The sequence below is a fragment of the Vicugna pacos genome, chromosome 19 (assembly GCF_048564905.1).
Source record: "Vicugna pacos chromosome 19, VicPac4, whole genome shotgun sequence".
In the NCBI taxonomy this organism is placed as follows: Eukaryota; Metazoa; Chordata; class Mammalia; order Artiodactyla; family Camelidae; genus Vicugna; species Vicugna pacos.
In genome coordinates, this window is record NC_133005.1 from 4,690,054 (window position 1) to 4,707,055 (window position 17,002).

Consider the following 17,002-nt stretch of genomic DNA (forward strand, 5'->3'; position numbering starts at 1 on the left):
TAGGATCGCAGATTTATTTAACCAGTTCTTTATTGCCAGGTGTTTGGGTTGCCCCCAGTCTTGCTGTCTCACTAAGCTGCACTGAGCATCTTTATCTCCGTAACTAGGCTGCCTGCCATAAGTGCCTGTGTGTCTGTAGGATGAATCTTGGCAGTGGTATTGTTTGGCCAAAAGAGATGAGCGTTCTTAATTTTTATAAATATTGTCAAAATGCCCTCTAGAGCAATTGTACTGATTTTTTACCTCCCTTCAACAGTGTTTGAGAGTGTCTATTCTCCATGCCCTCAGCCACATGCAGGGCTATCCAACTTTGTGATATTTGCCAGTCCAGGAGCTAAATGTAATTGCTATGCAATAGTCACTATAATTCTTGCTTCTTTTATTACAAGTGTTGTTAAGCATCTTTTCATGTGTTTAAAAGCCATTTATATCCATTTCTATGAGCTCGGCTCCATCCTTTTCCATCTTTTTAAAATTGGGTTGTTAGTCTTTTTCTTATTGATATCTACACGTGCTTTATATATTAAGGAAATTGACCTTGCAAAACACACATGTTGTAAATACTTTTTGTACTTTGTCGTTTGTCTTTTGACTTATTTGACATTTGAAATTTTTTATGTAATTAAATTTTTTACTTAAAAAAATGCCTTCTGGGTTTTGTGTTATGCTAAGAAAACTCTTTCCCACTCTGAGATTATTTTTAAAAATTATTCTATTTTTTCTCATGCTTATAAAATATTCCATTTTAATGTTTAAATTTCTGATCCATCTGGAATTTGTTTATTGAAGTATATTTGATGTACAATATTATGTTAGCATTGGGTGTACAACATAGCAATTTGACAATGAAATATATTGTGAAATGATCACAATAATAATTCTAGTAACCACCTGTCACCATACAGAATTAGTATTATTTACTATATTCTCTAAGCTGTATATTATATCCCTGTGAATTATTTATTTATAACTGGAAGTTTGTACCTCTTAATCCCCTTTACCTACTTCACCCCCGCCCCATGACCACCAGTTTGTTCTCCATGTTTATGAGTCTGTTTCTGTTTTGTTTTGTTTGTTTGCTTTTCAGATTCCACATTTAAGTAAAATCACACAGTATTTGTCTTTCTCTGTCTGACTTATTTCACTTAGCATACTACCCACCAGGTCCATCCATGTTGTCACAAATGGCAGGATTTCATTCTTTTTAATGGCCGAATAATATTTCATTATATATATATATGTGTTACACACACATATATACCACATCTTCTTTATCCAGTCATTTGTTGCTGGACAGTTAGGTTGCTTCCACTTTTTTGCTATTGTAAACAATGCTGCAATGAACATAGGGTACATATATCAAGTATTTCAAATCAAATAATATTTCAAATTAGCATTTTTTCTTCAGGTAAATACCCAAGAGTGGAATTGCTGGATATTATGGTAGTTCTATTTTTAATTTTTTTAGGAAACTCCATACTGTTTTCCAAAGCGGCTGCATTAATTTACATTCCCACCATCAGTGCATGGGGGTGCCCTTTCCTCCTCATCGTCGCCAGCATGTTATTTGTGGTCTTTTTGATGGTAGCTTTTTTGACAGGTGTGAGGTGATATCTCACTGTGGTTTTGATTTGCATTTCCCTGATGATGAGTGATGCTAAGCATGTTTCATATGTCTATTTCGGGGTGAGGAGTAAGGTAGGGAGCCAGTTTTCTTTTCCCCAGATGACCACCCAGTGGTCCCAGAATTGAGACCTTTTGAAGGATCCCTCTTTTCTCCATGGATATAAATTATGAAACTCCTTGCTTTGGCACATGTTTTGCAGGGAGGCTGAGGGGAGGCGGGCTGCTGCTGCCGCCTTAGTCTCAGCTCCATTTTCTTGAGCAGTTCAGTCCAGGATCCAAACTTGCAGATTCCACTCCGGGCAGCAAAAGCCCAGCAGTTAAGGAGGCTTCTCTCCTTGGGGGAGCGGCTTCTCGGCCCCACCTTCTCTGCCCCTCCCCATGGGGTCACCAAGTCCCCCTTCCTCTCGCTCCTGCACCCCTCTCTGCAGCCGCTGGAGGAGCCCCGGGATGCAGTTGCTTCCATCTCTCTCTACTCCCGGCGCTGCCCTGGTCTGGTCCCCGCGGACCCAGTCTGAGCTCCCACCCTGAAGTCCACTTTGTGCTCGTCTCCACCGGTGGCTTAGCGGCTTCACCTCGCTTCATCTTCAGAGCACACTTCTAGGTGGACACTCACCTATTCGTTTTAGAGATGAAGATGATGAGGCTTGGGGAAATTATGCCACTTGTCGATGGCAAGATCAGGATTTGAACCCAGCTCTGACTCCAGAGCCTGAACTCTGAACTGCCTTGGGTGCTGTCATCAGAAAGCTGCTAACCTCCCGGCCTCACAGCTGCTCCAGGCAGCCCTGAGAGGGTTCAAGCTCAAGAGCCTTGTCCCCGGCACCCCCAGTTCTCCACATCTCATCACATCCCTGGGTTCCCCACTGCAGGCGCTGCCCAGACAACAAGAGCCCCCTCCCTGGGTTCTCACTGGCACTATCAAAATTCTCCTCTTGGGAGACCCATCAGGGTGGACTCACTGATGGCCAACCATGGATGGTAATGAGTTTTAGTTCTCATTATCTCCAGTTTTATAGTAAGGGCAACACAGTGGCCGGTCCACACTCTGGATTGTGGTGAAACTGACCTCACGTGAGGGGAGCGGCATCACTGGGTCCATCCCACCCAAGTCATCAGCCGTCACCCTGCCCCCTCCTGCTGTCGCAGGACCGGGAATTCCCAGGATCACACTCCCTCTGTAAAGGCCACCTGCATAATTGTTTCCTTTTTCTAAATCTGTGCTTATGCAAAGAAAAATGACTTTGGCTTGGCATGTGAAAAAGGTCAGGTCATTACACTGTTGGAAATGTTTACATGCTTGAAAAGAACTGAGAATTCTCTGACCGTGTGGCCCCCTCAGCCCCTTCACAGTGAGCTGCTTCACCCATTCTGTGCAGTCAGAGTGAGTGTTTTTTAAAGGGCACTTGAAAGCATTAGCATTTTAACTGGTTATGCCGCCCGGAGGTGGCGGTAGTTCAGCGGGCCGCCAGGGTCAAGTGGAGAGATTTGTTTTTGACTAAAATATGAAAAGCTCCCAACACTCATTCTTTTTTCCTTTCATAAGCAATTGTTTAAAAAGTATTTTTATGTTAATCTTAATTTTTCCCTGACTACTCACTTGAACAATTTTGAACCATACAAAACTGCAAGAATAATAACAATTAAATTCACCAACAATGAACAGTTAGCCACATTAGCTTCCCGTCTCTCTAGAATCATATACATTGGTCCAAAAAAAAAAGGTCAGTAATATTTCCTTCCTTCTTTTCTTCTGTGTCCTTTCTTTCTTTTTTCTTTTTCTTTCTTTTTTTTTGCAGAACTACTTGAGAGTAAGTTACAGACACCCTGACATTTTGCTCAGATATTTATTTCTGCATATATTCTACGATCGTTAACATTCTCCTTCACGAGAACAAAATCATTCTCGCACCCGATGGATTTTACACAGAGACACATCTAGCCTCTGCAGCCCGTATTCAAATTCCACCAGTTACCCTACCCACAGCCTTTCCGCCTGCACCCAGCCCCGCCCCATCACCTCCCCCGCTGCAGGGCTCCTCGGTCTCCTGTCACCTGGAACCTTCTCTCACTTGTCTTGCCTTCCGAGAAACTGATATTTGAAAGGGTTCAGGTTGTTCGTTGGGTAGAATTCTCCTCAATTTGGACTTGACTGGTTGCTCCTCATTGAAGAAATTTGGGTTAACTCGTTTTTATTTTGACAGGATCGATCTTAATTTTTATTTTATTTTTGAATAGCTGAGGTACTCACGTGGAACAAAAGCCAGAAGGTATAAAAGAATTCATACCTAAGAGTCTCTCCCTCCCCCGTCCCTTCCTGGAGGCAGACTGGGTTCAGGCTCTGTGTCTCCTTCAGAGACACCACAGGGGAAGCGTCTGAGGACGGCTCTCACACCTCTGCCTGGGGCGTTCAGCGAGCGCGCGCGCGTGTGTGTGTGTGTGTGTGTGTGTGTGTTACTCGCTTGCCTAGGAACCTTGGGGGCCCTTGGAGGGCCCTCTAAGATGCAGGATCAGGGGCTCTGGCCCGGCCCCCTCCTAGCTCTCCTTACTTCACTCTCTTGCCTGGAGGGGACCCAGCACAGGGAGACGGACTGGGACCTGGGGCCCTCTACCTCTACCGGAGTGCTTGCACCTGCACCCAAACGAATGTCTCCTTGAGCAACAGAATACAAAGAAACTATAAGGGACTAAAAATACCTGCACGCATGTGCAGCTGGGGCAATTATGCACAATAAGATACAAAAAGGCCACAAACCAATTGTCATTTCTGAGGTTCCCGGAGTAAACGGAGGGGACTGCACGTGATCCCTGCACCCAGCACCACCAAGGGGGTGGGCAGACCACCTAAGCCACCGGCAGCCCCCACCCTCCGGTCCACCCCCACCCTCACCCATTTAAGGAACACGCCCACCCTCCTCAGGGAGCGAGCAAGAGCACCTGTTGCTTGTTTTCGCACCCCCACCCCCCACCCCCTGGCTGCAGCACCAGTCCCAATAAAAGCCTTCCCTGAATTTCTTGCCTTTTATCAATTTCTACTTATTAAAGAGTCCGAGGACTTGAGCTGGTAAGAGGAGCCTCTCTCTCAGCCACAGACCCTTACACTTGCTGTTCCTCTCTCGGGAACACTCCTGCTCCTCTCACCTAACCAGCTGCTCGCCCACCAGCCCCTTCCTCCAGGAGGCCATCCCCAAGTCTCGGCAGGGTTCCATCTCCCAGCAAGGCCCTCTCCGGACACCCTGTTCTCTCTCCTTGCTCCAGGAGGGAGGGACCAGTTCTGATTAGGGGCACCAGGAGCGGGGCTGGAACAGGAGTGGGTATGGCTGTGAGTCCCTCGTGCCACGGCAGGAGGTGTCAGGGCCAGGGCTGGAGGCAGAGTGTTGGGACCCCCAGGGCCAGGTGCTGCAGAAGTTTCTCTGTGGTGATTCAGCAATGACAGAAAGGCCAGGATACAGAAGCCAAATGTCCCAGCAGCGGGGCCAGCCGGACGTGCACCAGCAGGCACCCGGCTCCACCAGCCTGAGGCCTGGGACTGGTCTTGGCCCAGACAATGGATCAGGAACCAGGGACCCCATCAAACAGGGAGGGCGACCTGAGGTCCTGGGGCCGGAGGTGCTGGGGGCTTGGGCTCGGCTGAGTGTTCTGGAGGATTGTTTGGCGGATACTTGACAGCTCAGGAATCACACAGGGTTCTGCCTCCATGTGGCCTGGAGCCATCACCGACAGTGCGTGCTGGCCCCTCACAGGAGGGCAAGGCCGAGGCCCAGCAAGGCTGATGAAAGTCCTGGTCCAAAGTCTGTTAGGCGGCAGGAGGTCCAGGGTGTGACCTTCGACCCTGAGTGTCCCCAGGAAAGGTTAATGGAGGCACTGAACTCTCTCTGCAGACAAAGAAGTTTCACACTTCCGTCCTGAGGCCAGAGGGATAGTCCAGTTCAGGAAAAGCACCCTCGTTTGAAGAGGAGCAGGATGGAGGCGGACAAACCTCTGAAGCGCCGCAGGACTCCGTGGGGAGACCCACTCACAGAGAAAGGAAAACCCCGAAGGGACAAGTGCGTAGAGGTGGGTGAAACGAAACTTGTTTTGCTGTTCTAGGTTTTCCGTGATTTTCACATTTTTTCCTACAATGAATGCCAACTATTTTATACTAGTGAAAAACAACAACAACAAAAGCCTTTTCAAAGATGATGTACTCATTTCCTGAGACTTCTGGCTTTCAACCTTGATTGCACAATTGAATCACTTAGGGGGCTTTAAAAATACGGATGCCTGGGTCCCACCCCAGAGTAATTCAGATTTAATTATTTGGGGGTGTGGTGATTATAATGCACCGTCAGGCTGAGAGCCACTGCCCTAAAAGGAGTGTGCACGGGAGAGGTCAAGTGAAACATCCCTTGTGTGGAGCATCCAAGCCCAGGGAGGCCACATTCAGCCGTGTGGGCTGCATTCCTCCAGCGGTGCCGTGGACGTAATCTCTGGGCGCCCCGTGCCTCCCCAGAGCTGTGCAAGGTGGCAGCCTTGCACATGTGGGTGCGTAACTTACATATTCATAGATACATAATTTTTTAATTGAAGTATAGTTGACTTACAATGTTTCAGGTGTACAGCAATGTGATTCAGTTATATATAAATATATTATATATATAAATCTATTCTTTTTCAAAACCTTTCCATTAGAGGCCATTACAAGATATTGCGTATAGTTCCCTGTGCTCCACAGCAGGCCCTTGTTGTTTATCTGTTTTATATATGTTAATCCCAAACTCCATAGATACATAATTTAAATGAAGATTGCATTTATTAACTACAACCCTCCAGCGGAAGGGAAAGTTTCTTTCACTAAGATGTACAGAGCAGTTTTTAAAAGACTTCCTTTGTGTCATTAGGGAGTTTAAAATCTTAAGGGCAAGATACCAGCGAAATCCCCAAAAATCAAGAGCCACCGTGGTCCCATCATTCTGGACCCAGAGGTGGCACTGCCCTCGGAGGACTGGAAGGACGGGCCTGAGAGCGGAAGGCAGGTGGATGTCACCAGCAGATGGTCAGTCAGGGTGTGGCTGGCAGGAACGTGGCTGGGGCAGAGGGGCGTGGTCACGTGGGGGTCTTCAGCCTTTGCCGTGAAGCCCTTTTGTCTCTGCCTGTTGGGGTGACCACGTTTCTTTGCCACTTCCTCCTGTTCAGAGGTGGGATCTAACTCCCTGCTCTTGAATTTGGGCTGGGCTTTGATTTCTTTTGATGAACAGAGTGAGTGCAAGTGATTCTATGTAAGTTCCAAGGCTGCGGAGGCCTGTAGCTCCTGCCTTGGCCTCTTGAGTTGTTTCTTCTTGGAACCTACCTGCCATTCTGCGAGAAGCTCCAGCAGCTGAGTGGAGACAGATACACACACACACACACACGGGGATAGAGGCTTCTGGTCAGCAGCTCTCCGGAGCCCCCAGCCAGCAGCCAGTCCAGCCAAACCACGTGCGTGGGGCCATCTGTACTTTCTGGCCATTCCAGGGTCCCAGCTGATACCACACAAAGTAGAAGAACCACCTGGTCAGCCCACAGAATTGTGAGAAATGATAAATTTTTATTGTTTTGAGTCACCAAGCTTTAGGGCAGAAGTAGGTGGCGGAAGCAGGGATCTTTCTGCTCTGCAGGTGGGAGTGGGCTCAGCCTGCTGCAAGGACACATGGGGTTCGCTGGCTCTGAGCCTTGTAGGGACAGAGATGAGGGCAGATAAAACACAAGGGTTAAAAGTTTTTTTATATTTATCAAAGTTATATATATGTATATATATGCACACACACACACACACACACACATACACATGTGGCAACAACTCAGATACATCAGAAAAGCTTAAAATGAAAGCAGCTGCCTCTTACCTGCCATACCTGCGCCTCCTCACCTCCTGGCCCAATCCCCTGAGATGACATCCTTTGGAAGTTCCAGTTTGTATATTTTCTCCAGACTCCAGATCACAAACTTAAACCTGCGTTCCTGAATTACCACCTTTAGACATAGCTGTTCACCCGCGGTAGCTGAGGTCTGAGGACTAAGCTCCCCACTCCCAGTGCGGGAACTTTCCGTGACAGTCTTTGGTTTCGACATGAGCGCCTCCTGTTCCAGCAGCAGTTGCCAGTGTTTCTCAGTTCCCAACCTTGTAAGATAAGGGTATCAGCACCCCCCTTTTCTTCCACTTTTCCCCTCCTTTCAGGAGCCCGCCTGTGGGCTGCTACTCTGACCACGCCGCCGGAGCACTGCCTTCCTGGGGGAGCGTCCATGAATTCCTCAAAACTAGGTGCAAATGTTTACGTTCCGTTTCCTGGGTGGAGTTCAGAACTTCCATCAGATTCTCAAAGAGATACTAAGATCCAAGAGTTGGAGTGTTGGGCCCTGTTCTGGGTGTCTTCCATCTGCCCTCCAGACCCACCCTCACCTTCTCCACCCCTGTTCCCCGGGGGCTGACCCAGACACATGTGCAGTGGTTCTCATGAACTTGGTGTCTGGCTGGCTTCGGCCAGTGGAAGCCCTGTTTGGAGTCAGAGGAGAGGAGAAGAAGTGGGGAGGACAGGTTCCCTCGCAGCAGGGCCGTCTTGGACTGGCTGCGTCTCACTGAAGGACCCTGACCACACGACCACTGTGTCTCCTGGGACTCCCTGTGAAGGGGTGATCACAGCCTCGTTCCTCCCAGCCCAGGTCACTGCCTTGCCCCTGGTGGTCCCACCCCACCCACGTTTGTGTAAATTGTCCTTTTGGTAACCCACCTTGAATTTTCCTAATCTTTTATTGGTGGGAGGAGGTAATTAGGTTCTTTTATTTATTTGTAACAGAGGGACTGGGGATCGAACCCGGGACCTCGTGTGTGCTATGCGCGTGCTCTACCGCTGAGCCACAGCCCCCCTCCTTGAATTTTCCTAATCTGACTGTGGCATTTGTTTCCTGTCGGGACTGAATGGTTGTTCAGTTTCCCTGGACACAAACTCTGAGGCTGCGGTCACATGCGGGAAGTTTTGTGGAGTGCTTTTGGCAAAGGGACAAGTTGAACTGCGATGTTGTCTCCAGGGGCGGTCTGAGCTGACGGGGGAGATCTGAAGCGGAGATAGACTTTATTGTTGTCCGGAATCCAGGAAGGGGCCAGGCCTTTACCTACGCCCCGCAAAGGACCAGCCATTAGATGAGGGGAGGGAGTGTAGCCTTAGGCAAAGTGGATCCCTTCAGGTGAGGGCAGTTCCCGCGAGGGCCTGCTGGCAGCGGGCGCCCGCTTTCCCCAGGACAGGGAGAGCCTTGGTGTCCGGGGGCGATGGGGAAGCCTGCGATGGGGCCCACCGCAGGCCGGAGCCTGGGCTGGCTTCTGGACTGGGGCTCTGTTCCCTGCGGCCCAGTTCCTAGCATTGTCCTGCATACAGTAGGTGCTCAGCGAATGCTTGTTGAAAGAGTGAGTTGAGTAACTAGCTTCTTTGATATTTTAAAATTCATAACTGCAAGACGGCTGCATACCACTGTTGTTTTTCTTTTTAACTCTTTTTTAAAAATACTTTGACAGGAAACATAAAAATAGGACCACAGAGTCATCAGATTTCCCAGTTGTTAGCATTTTGCACCGTCCTCACTTTCTCCATATACATGTAAAAAATATACGTATAATTTACACACACATTTATACACCCATGCTATTATTAGTAATTTCTGAAACATTTGAAAAAGGTGGAGAGTCCTGCTGCTTTATCCCTGAATACTCCGTGTGTGTCTCCTGAACACAAGGCACCGTCTCACGCTCAGTACAATTCATCAGATTCACCGGGTACAGCAGTGGCTCAGAAGTGCTGTCTGATGCACGACCCGCGTACACACGCCTGTGATGCTCTTACAGAAGCCCCCATCCTTATTGGGGATCTAATCCCAGATCACACCGCCTTTATTGTCACATCCCTCTTGAGTCCTGTTCTATGTCCTTTATGATGCTTTTAGGACCACAGACCACTTGTGTTTCTGTTTGGGTCTGTTCCCTCAGGATGAGACTCGGCTGTGCCTTTTGCCAGGTGTATGATCCTGCCTTTGGCCCCAGAACTGGCGGGTTCAAAGTCCACAGTATCTCCCATCCCACAGGGCGGAGCCCCTGTTCCCAGTTTCTACTGAAAGTCAAGGTCCAAGAGTTAAACGACCCACCCAAGGTCACACACTTAGTGACTGAGCCGAGGTGACACCCGGGTGCTTTTAGCTGCAGAATTTTGGTGGGAAAATAAGTGACCGTGACAAAGGCCTTTTCCCCTGGTCTTGGCTGGCCTCCCTCACCCGGCTTTGCTCGTGTCCACTGGGGTCATGGGTGGGGAGACATCCGGAAGATGCTGGAGGCCAGAGAGGTGAAAATGATTTCCCAGCGGAAGCACTTAGAGCTGCTCTGGGAGGGAACATCTCTGGGAGGGGGTGGGGGAGGCGAGGCAGGAAGCGGGGGCGAGTGAGACAAAAGCCTGGGGGTGCAGGGTCTGCTGGTGAGAGGAGAGAGGCTCCCCTGTGGTGTGGCGCTTCCGAGAGAGAGGCGGGTGAAAGGGTGATTGAGAGACTTTGTGGCGGACTGTGGGTTTGGAATAGCCCTCCCCCCGTGTTTGCCTCTTCAAGAGATTTTTTTTTTTAATGGAGGTCCTGGGCCTTGAACCCAGGACCTTGTGCATGCTGAGCACACTCTACCACTGAGCTATTCCCGTCCTCTTCAAGAGACTTACGAAAACCATTTTCAAGGCTTTGGGAGAGGGCCGTGTTCCATGTGAATTCAGGTTCTATTCCAGTTACACACAAGTGGAGGCAATTCCGTTTGTGCCATGAACACGTGTGAAACACGTTATCCTGCAGGCTGCAGGCCCTTCTTCAGACCCTGCGTCGTCAGGGTGTTGAGCTGGGGACAGCACAGAAATGGTTTCTCTTTATTTACTTCTGATTATTTCACAGGGGCTAGTTTTGTGTCCCCAGATAGGTGGACATTCCAGCCCCGGGCAGGAAGGAGCGCTTGCCCTACCACACCTGTTGGAGTCCCTCACCTCCTTGGACCTCAGCTTCTCCACCTGTAAAATGGGGTAACAAATACCGATTCTCAGACAGGATGTGTATGACGATTAAAGGGGACAGTGCATCCTACGTGTAAGGGGCACGTGTCTCTCTGGTAACTCATCATGCCCCCCCAACCCACTTAGGACACCCCCAGGGTAGACGGAGCATGGCCAGGCTGAGGGAGGACCACTGGCGGGCCCGTCCCGGCATCTCAAGCTCAAAACACACTCCTGGGTTTTCCTGTCCTGCTTTCCCTTTGTCACCATGGAGAGAAGTGATCAAGAGGGACTTGAGGCCTCTGAGGGTCTGTGAAGGATGCTGGGCTTCATGCCGGAGGCTACTTCCTGGAAAAAAGTGGGGAGACCTTGGAGAAGTCCCTGTCCCTGGCCCAGAGTCTTCCTGCGAGCTGAGCTGCCACTAGAGAGCCCTTCATTCGTTGTCTAAAAGACAGAACTGTTTTCAAGAACGGACCATTAGCATTTCCCATTGGTCTGGGAGAAGAACTCGGAGGAAATGGGCAAACCATCCGAAGGCCCAGCTGAGTGTAACACGGCCCTCTGCCGACTCTCGGGTGGAGGCCTGTCCGTGTGGGCTGCTCCTCCCCTCTTCCTCCCGCAGTCCCATCTCCCGCCCAGGCTCTTCCGGGTCCCCTCCACCTGCTGCCTGACTGACCTGTCTAGATCACGTCAGTCCCTGTGCTAAAGCCTTCCCTTGCTCCCCATTGCCAGGTAAATTCGCTCCCCAGTTCTGCTTTCCAGCCTGTCTGCCTTGCCTTCTCCATCGGACCTTCAACCGTTCTTCTCCATGCATCTCGCCTCTGGCTGGCCTTCCGTGTACCTTGGGCTCTCCCACCCCGGGTCTTTCCCCGCGCTGCTCCTCCTGCCTGGAGGGTCTTCCTTCACTCCTCTCTTCCCATCCTCCCAAGCTCGCCCTCAATGCCCTCTCCTTCAGGAGGCAACCACCCTTCATTCATCCCCAGCTGGACGCTGTCTCTCCTGCAGCTTGTTCTTGGCATTGACCACACCCCGTCTTGTCTGCATCCTTTGAAAACTGTCTGCAGGGGCTGGTGCGCACCAGCTTGGGTTTAATGAAGTCATGTGGGGAGTCTGAAGTCCACCACAGTAGGAGTGTTTACACCAGGAGAATCAGCCGCACTACAAATCTGCCCCCTCCCTCCTGAGAGCAGGCTCAGCAGCGCAGCACTGGCTACCCACCTTCCTGTTTCCTTCACTGGATGGTGAGCTTCACGGGAAAAGGCGAAGATTCTCTGCAAGTCCTTTTATCTTCCCATCACCTCTTCATGACACTCATCGCTCTCGTTAGGAACTTGAGTTTGGCTGAATGGACTGATTCACGCCGGGCAAGGATCTATTGAATGGGACATGGGGTCGGCCATGGAGTGGGGTCAGGGAAGGGGAGAGAGCTTTCAGAGCAGCTCTAAACAGTAAGTTCCCAAAAATAACCTTGATCTTCTTCAAGATGTCATAGACCGGCATGGTCCCACCGTCTTCGCATTTTAACTCCCCTGTTTGAAAAATTAGAGTAATTTTTCCATAGATTAAAGATGGCCATAAATTCTTTGCTGCCCTTCTCATTGAAACGTGGCATTCACATCCCTTCTCTTGGAACTAGGTGAGGCTCTGTGGCCACTGGACCAGCAGAAAAATGGCGGAAGTGCTGCTGAACGAACGAGTCTCCAGGCCCAGGCCTGATGTGTCTGGGAGCTCCACGTCCTGTCTTGGAACATCAGCTCTGGGAGCCCTGCCCTGTCATGAGAGAAGTCTGATGACCTGGAGCTCACCAAGCCAAAGGAGCTGCACCTGGGTGCTCTGATCAATGATCCAGCTAAGACCAGCCTTCCAGCTATCCCCAGCAAGGCACTAAAATGCACAGGAAACTCCTCAAACGGCCAACCCACCAGCTGGTCCCTTAGTAACCACCATCAATGCACAAAGAACAGAAGAGTCTCCCAGCCTAACCCTGCCTGAGTTCTTCACTCATGGAATCACGAGAGATCGTGGAAGTGTGTGTCGTGTGGGAGTCTTTTGTTATGCAGCAGTACCTACTCACTTGCTCTGTTTCAGACACCATGCTGGTGTTTCACCTGCTCTGCCTGGGTCAGCCTTCACATCACCTCCATGGAGCAAGACTTGTTATCATCTCCTTTTTACAGACAAGACAGCTGAGCCACTGAGAGTTTGAGAAATGTCCCCAGGTCACATCAGTATTTTCTTAGACCCCAGCAAGGAGGGGGTGGAACCCTGCCTTGGGCCCTGTCCTTGAGAGGGCCCTGCTCTGGCCCTTCTCAGCTGTGCTCCTCCTCATGGGGTAAGGAGGCTGGGGCAGTGGGACTTGCCTACCAAGAGCCTGTGAGACCTCCTGGACCAAGCCCGTGTACCTGGGACCCTGGACTTCCTGCCCCGATGGCCCAAGGCCTTCTCCCAGGGCCCTTGGGGTCTCCTCCCTGAGTGCATCCCCCAAAGGCAGCCCTTGCCTGGAGGATACGGGTGCAGCAGTGGCCGAGGGGCAGCTCTTTGTGGAAACAGAGGTGGAACCTAGACTCTGGCCTGGGAGACGGTGTGTGTGTGTAGGAGGCCTGCAGATGGACTGACCTGGGGCCAGGCCTTGGCCTGGCTCAGCTTTCCCTACACTGCCGTGTTCTGGAGTGGAACTCCACAGAACCCTGGAATTCTGAATTCAGACCTGGCCTCCCAGGCCTTTTGGAAGTAGATAGTCAGGGCAGGGGTGTGGAGCATATCTGACCGAACAGCTCATTAGCTTGATTTGCAACTTGTAGGTATTCAGACCTGTGGTGTGTGGGTCTCCACATGGCCCCACGACTCAGGCCTGCGAGCGGGAGGGCAGAACTGCCCGCACGGCGGGCCGTGGCTGAGCCAGGGCCGGGGCCCAGGGCTGGCTGAAGCCGGCACTGCCACAGGGCGTCCCTGCCAGCTTACTGGCTGCGGACGAGTGGAGGTGGGGAGAAGCGATGTCAGCGGTAGAGCCTGTGCTTAGCACGAGGTCCTGGGTTCGATCCCCACCACCTCCGTTAAAATGCATAAATAAAAACCTAATTGCTTCCCCCCACACAAAAAATTAAAATTAAAAAAAAAAAGAAGAGGAGAAGTGACATGTTAGTGCTTTTCAGAGTGTTGAGAAGAGCATTGGATCCTCTCAATCTCATTCCCAGCTTGGACTCAAAGCACGTGGCCTCAGGGCTGGACAAGCTGCTAGGATGCTGGATTTAGAGAACCCAGTTGCTTGAGGAGCAGGTGGTGGGACCTTCTAGGAGGGAAAGGAAGTACCTGCAGGGTCCCTTCCTGACTCCCGTAACCAGGAGCGCATGATGAGGCAAGACCAGAAGAGAGCCCAGCCCTGTCTGTGGGCTCAGCCCTGACCTCCCGCCCGGGAGCCACGTCCCACCCCACCAGCTGCAGCTTCAACCCCACACTTAGGGGGACTGTTTGCCCCATTGCCAGCTGACTGGGGCACAGGCCAGAGGGATGGGCCTCGCTGGGTGCTTGTCAGAGAGGCCGGGGTCTCTCGGCCAAAGGAAAAATTCAAGAGGTATTAGGTTATGATTTAAAGAAAATGAATCAAAAGGAGACAGAAGCTCTGGATGTGGGGAATTCTTTTCAAAGTCAGTTTTTTGGGGCAGGGGGTACAGCTCAGGGGTAGAGCACGTGCTTAGCATGCACAAGGTCTTGGGGTCAATCCCCAGTACTTCTGTTAAAAAAAAAAAAGTCCATTGTGGATGATAAGGTAGATGAGGAAAAAAAGCAAGTGAAGCTATTTTTTTTTAAAAAAAAGGTTTTTTGTGGGGAGGTGGTATGAATTAGGAACCCCAACTTTTTGCCGCCTTCTGGGAGCCACAACGTGGCAGGAAGGCTTGTCTTGTCTCCGGCCAGAGATGGGCTCAAGATCGTGTTTGCCCTCTCTCAGTAGGAAGTTCTGAGCGCATGGGGTAAAGCGTATCTAGAAAAGAAGGAATGTGTGGTGCTGGGTTGCCAGGCACAGCTCACCAGGGACGTCTGGGGAGGAGCCTCTTGCTTTGCTGACACGGCCTCCTCCCTGGAGAGGGGCATGCTTGAGAGGTTTCGAGTTAATTTTTCCTGATTTTCTGGTCTCTGTGACGTGGGGGCTGGGAGTCCCTCCTAATTTGGGGGTGGGGCTGGGCCTGAAGGAGGACCGGAAGACCCGTTCTGTCTTGGCTGAGCTGTAGAGACCCTGATTCGTGCCCCGGCGAGGTCAGGGACCAGATTGGAGGGCCGGGAGACCGGCTGTTGGCAGCATTGAAGAACAGCTGGAGAGAAAGTCCTTCTTTCCGTTTCTCAGCCTTGGAAAGAAGCCTCTCTTGGACACAAACCAGCAAAGGCAGGGCCAGGGGTCCAGGGAGGAGCCACCAGGGGCAGGGCCTGTTCCCTGTGCGGGAGCTGGGATGTCCCTCCCAGACGGCGCTTGACTTCTGTTGGGATGGGGGGCCAACAGAGACAGACTTCTACCCTGCTGTGCCGTGCAGGGATTCTGAGGGGGCTGCCCCTCCTTTTCCTTTGGGGGCTACGGAGCCCGCCCAGGGAACGTGGCCTGGGAATTCCAGCTTTGGCTTCCTGGGGGCTGGAGGGTGTGCTCCCAGCCCGCTCTCCCTGAGCCATCGAGTCAAGTGACTTTGGAGGAGGCTGGGATGAGGGTTTACGATACAGAAGTAACTGCTTTGCCGTTCTTGGGGAGGCTGGCAGAGGTGGGAGAAGTGCAGACTTAGGGCAAAGCTTTTTCTATGGTACTTGCCACCTTCAAATCATCTTCCCTTTATCCCTTTATTTTTCAGCTTATATTTATTCGTTTCTGGGGCTGCTATAGCAAATTGCCAGAAAATCCCACACACACATATATATATATATATATATATATTTTTTTTATTGTAGAAAAATACATATAAAATGTACTGTTTTCCCATTTTTAAGTGGCATTAAGTACACTCACATTGTTGCGCAGCCATCAGAGTTGGAACAGGAATGCTCATCTCCAGGCCCCCAGGCCTCGGGGCATCATTCATGGGTGAAGCTCTTACAGGAGATGCCTTCACCACACAGTCCTCCATTCATGCTTCTTTACGCAGCTGTGAGGAACAGGATCCCAGATGGGGAGGCAGACAGGACTGAGAATGGGGCGAACCCAAAGCAATAGGACCAGTGTGACCTAGTGACCTTGAAGACGATGACCACCCAGCTGCCGCCACTGCAGGCTCCACCCCTTCTTGTCACCATTTCATCCACCCATGTTCTCCTTTTCTTTCTGACCAATGGTTCTCAAAGTCTGGCACCTGAACCAGCAGTTTTTGTTAGAAATATAAATTCTCGGTTTTCATTCCATGTCCAGTGGACCAGAGACAAGAGGTGGGGCCCACCATCTGTGTTGTAACAAGCCCTCTGGGTAATTCTGATTGATACTAAAGTGTGAGAAGCACTGCTCTGGATTTTCAGAAAAAACCTTGTTTTGAAAGAACTTACTCTCTTCTCTCCAAAGCTACTATTTTTATTACCAAAATCTCCATGAATAAATAAAACAAGGAACCTGACAGATCCAAAGATCCTGTGAATCAGAGATCGCAACTGAGCTGCCTGAGGGCACTGCTACACTTGGATGTGTTTGGTCTGCACATATTTTAAAAAATTTAATTAGTTACCAGCATTAAAGAAATAGAACCTTTCACACAGAAGTCCAGATTTCAATATTTCCTGAAAAAAACCTGGTGTGCCTGGCACTTTGAATTCACCATGTTCCCATGTGACACCATTTCAGTGAGGCCAGGGCTCGCCAGTCTGCCACAGTCCCCTCTCCTCCCCAAGGTGAGGAGGTAGGCCCTACCTGACAAGCCCCCTTATTGAGTCGCTGCACTGGCTGCTGTCAGGATTTTAAATTTTCAAACCCTAGATGTGAATGGAGGCCACAAACTGTAGCCCACTGTGATGCTTGATTTTTTTGTTTCAACTTAGCTAGAGCATGGTACCCAGATATTTGGTCAAATGTTGCTATGAAATCAAGATGTTGCTATGAAGGTATTTTTAAAGATGAGGTTAACATTTAAATCAGTAGACCATGAGTAAAGCAGATTGCCCACTAGAATGTGGGTGGGCCTGGTCTAATCAGTTGAAGGTCTTAGAAGCAGAAGAGTGACTCCTCTGCCGGCAGCCTGCCTTTGGGCTCTAGCTGCCACATCAGTTCTTTCCTGAACCTCCAGCCTGCTGGCCTATTCTACAGATTTTGGACTTGCCAGCCTCCACAATCATGTGAGCTGATTGCTTAAGATAAATCTCTCATACTCATCTTATGAGTATTGCTATGTATTGATGACCCA

The 17,002-nt window shown here is 50.3% G+C and overlaps 3 long non-coding RNA genes across 3 annotated transcripts; 1 reads left to right on the plus strand and 2 right to left on the minus strand.

Moving 5' to 3' along the window:
* Positions 1 to 7,169: 7,169 nt before the first annotated feature.
* On the minus strand, positions 7,170 to 7,911 carry LOC140687237 (uncharacterized). The gene is made up of 2 exons (XR_012061412.1): positions 7,488 to 7,911; positions 7,170 to 7,313 (listed from the first exon to the last, which is right to left on the minus strand). It is a non-coding gene; the product is annotated as an uncharacterized lncRNA (long non-coding RNA).
* An 80-nt stretch (positions 7,912 to 7,991) lies between these two features.
* LOC140687238 (uncharacterized) lies at positions 7,992 to 12,670 on the plus strand. Its single transcript, XR_012061413.1, has 2 exons — positions 7,992 to 8,301; positions 12,280 to 12,670. It is a non-coding gene; the product is annotated as an uncharacterized lncRNA (long non-coding RNA).
* LOC140687239 (uncharacterized) lies at positions 10,514 to 12,409 on the minus strand. The gene is made up of 2 exons (XR_012061414.1): positions 11,862 to 12,409; positions 10,514 to 10,661 (listed from the first exon to the last, which is right to left on the minus strand). It is a non-coding gene; the product is annotated as an uncharacterized lncRNA (long non-coding RNA).
* Positions 12,671 to 17,002: the final 4,332 nt, after the last annotated feature.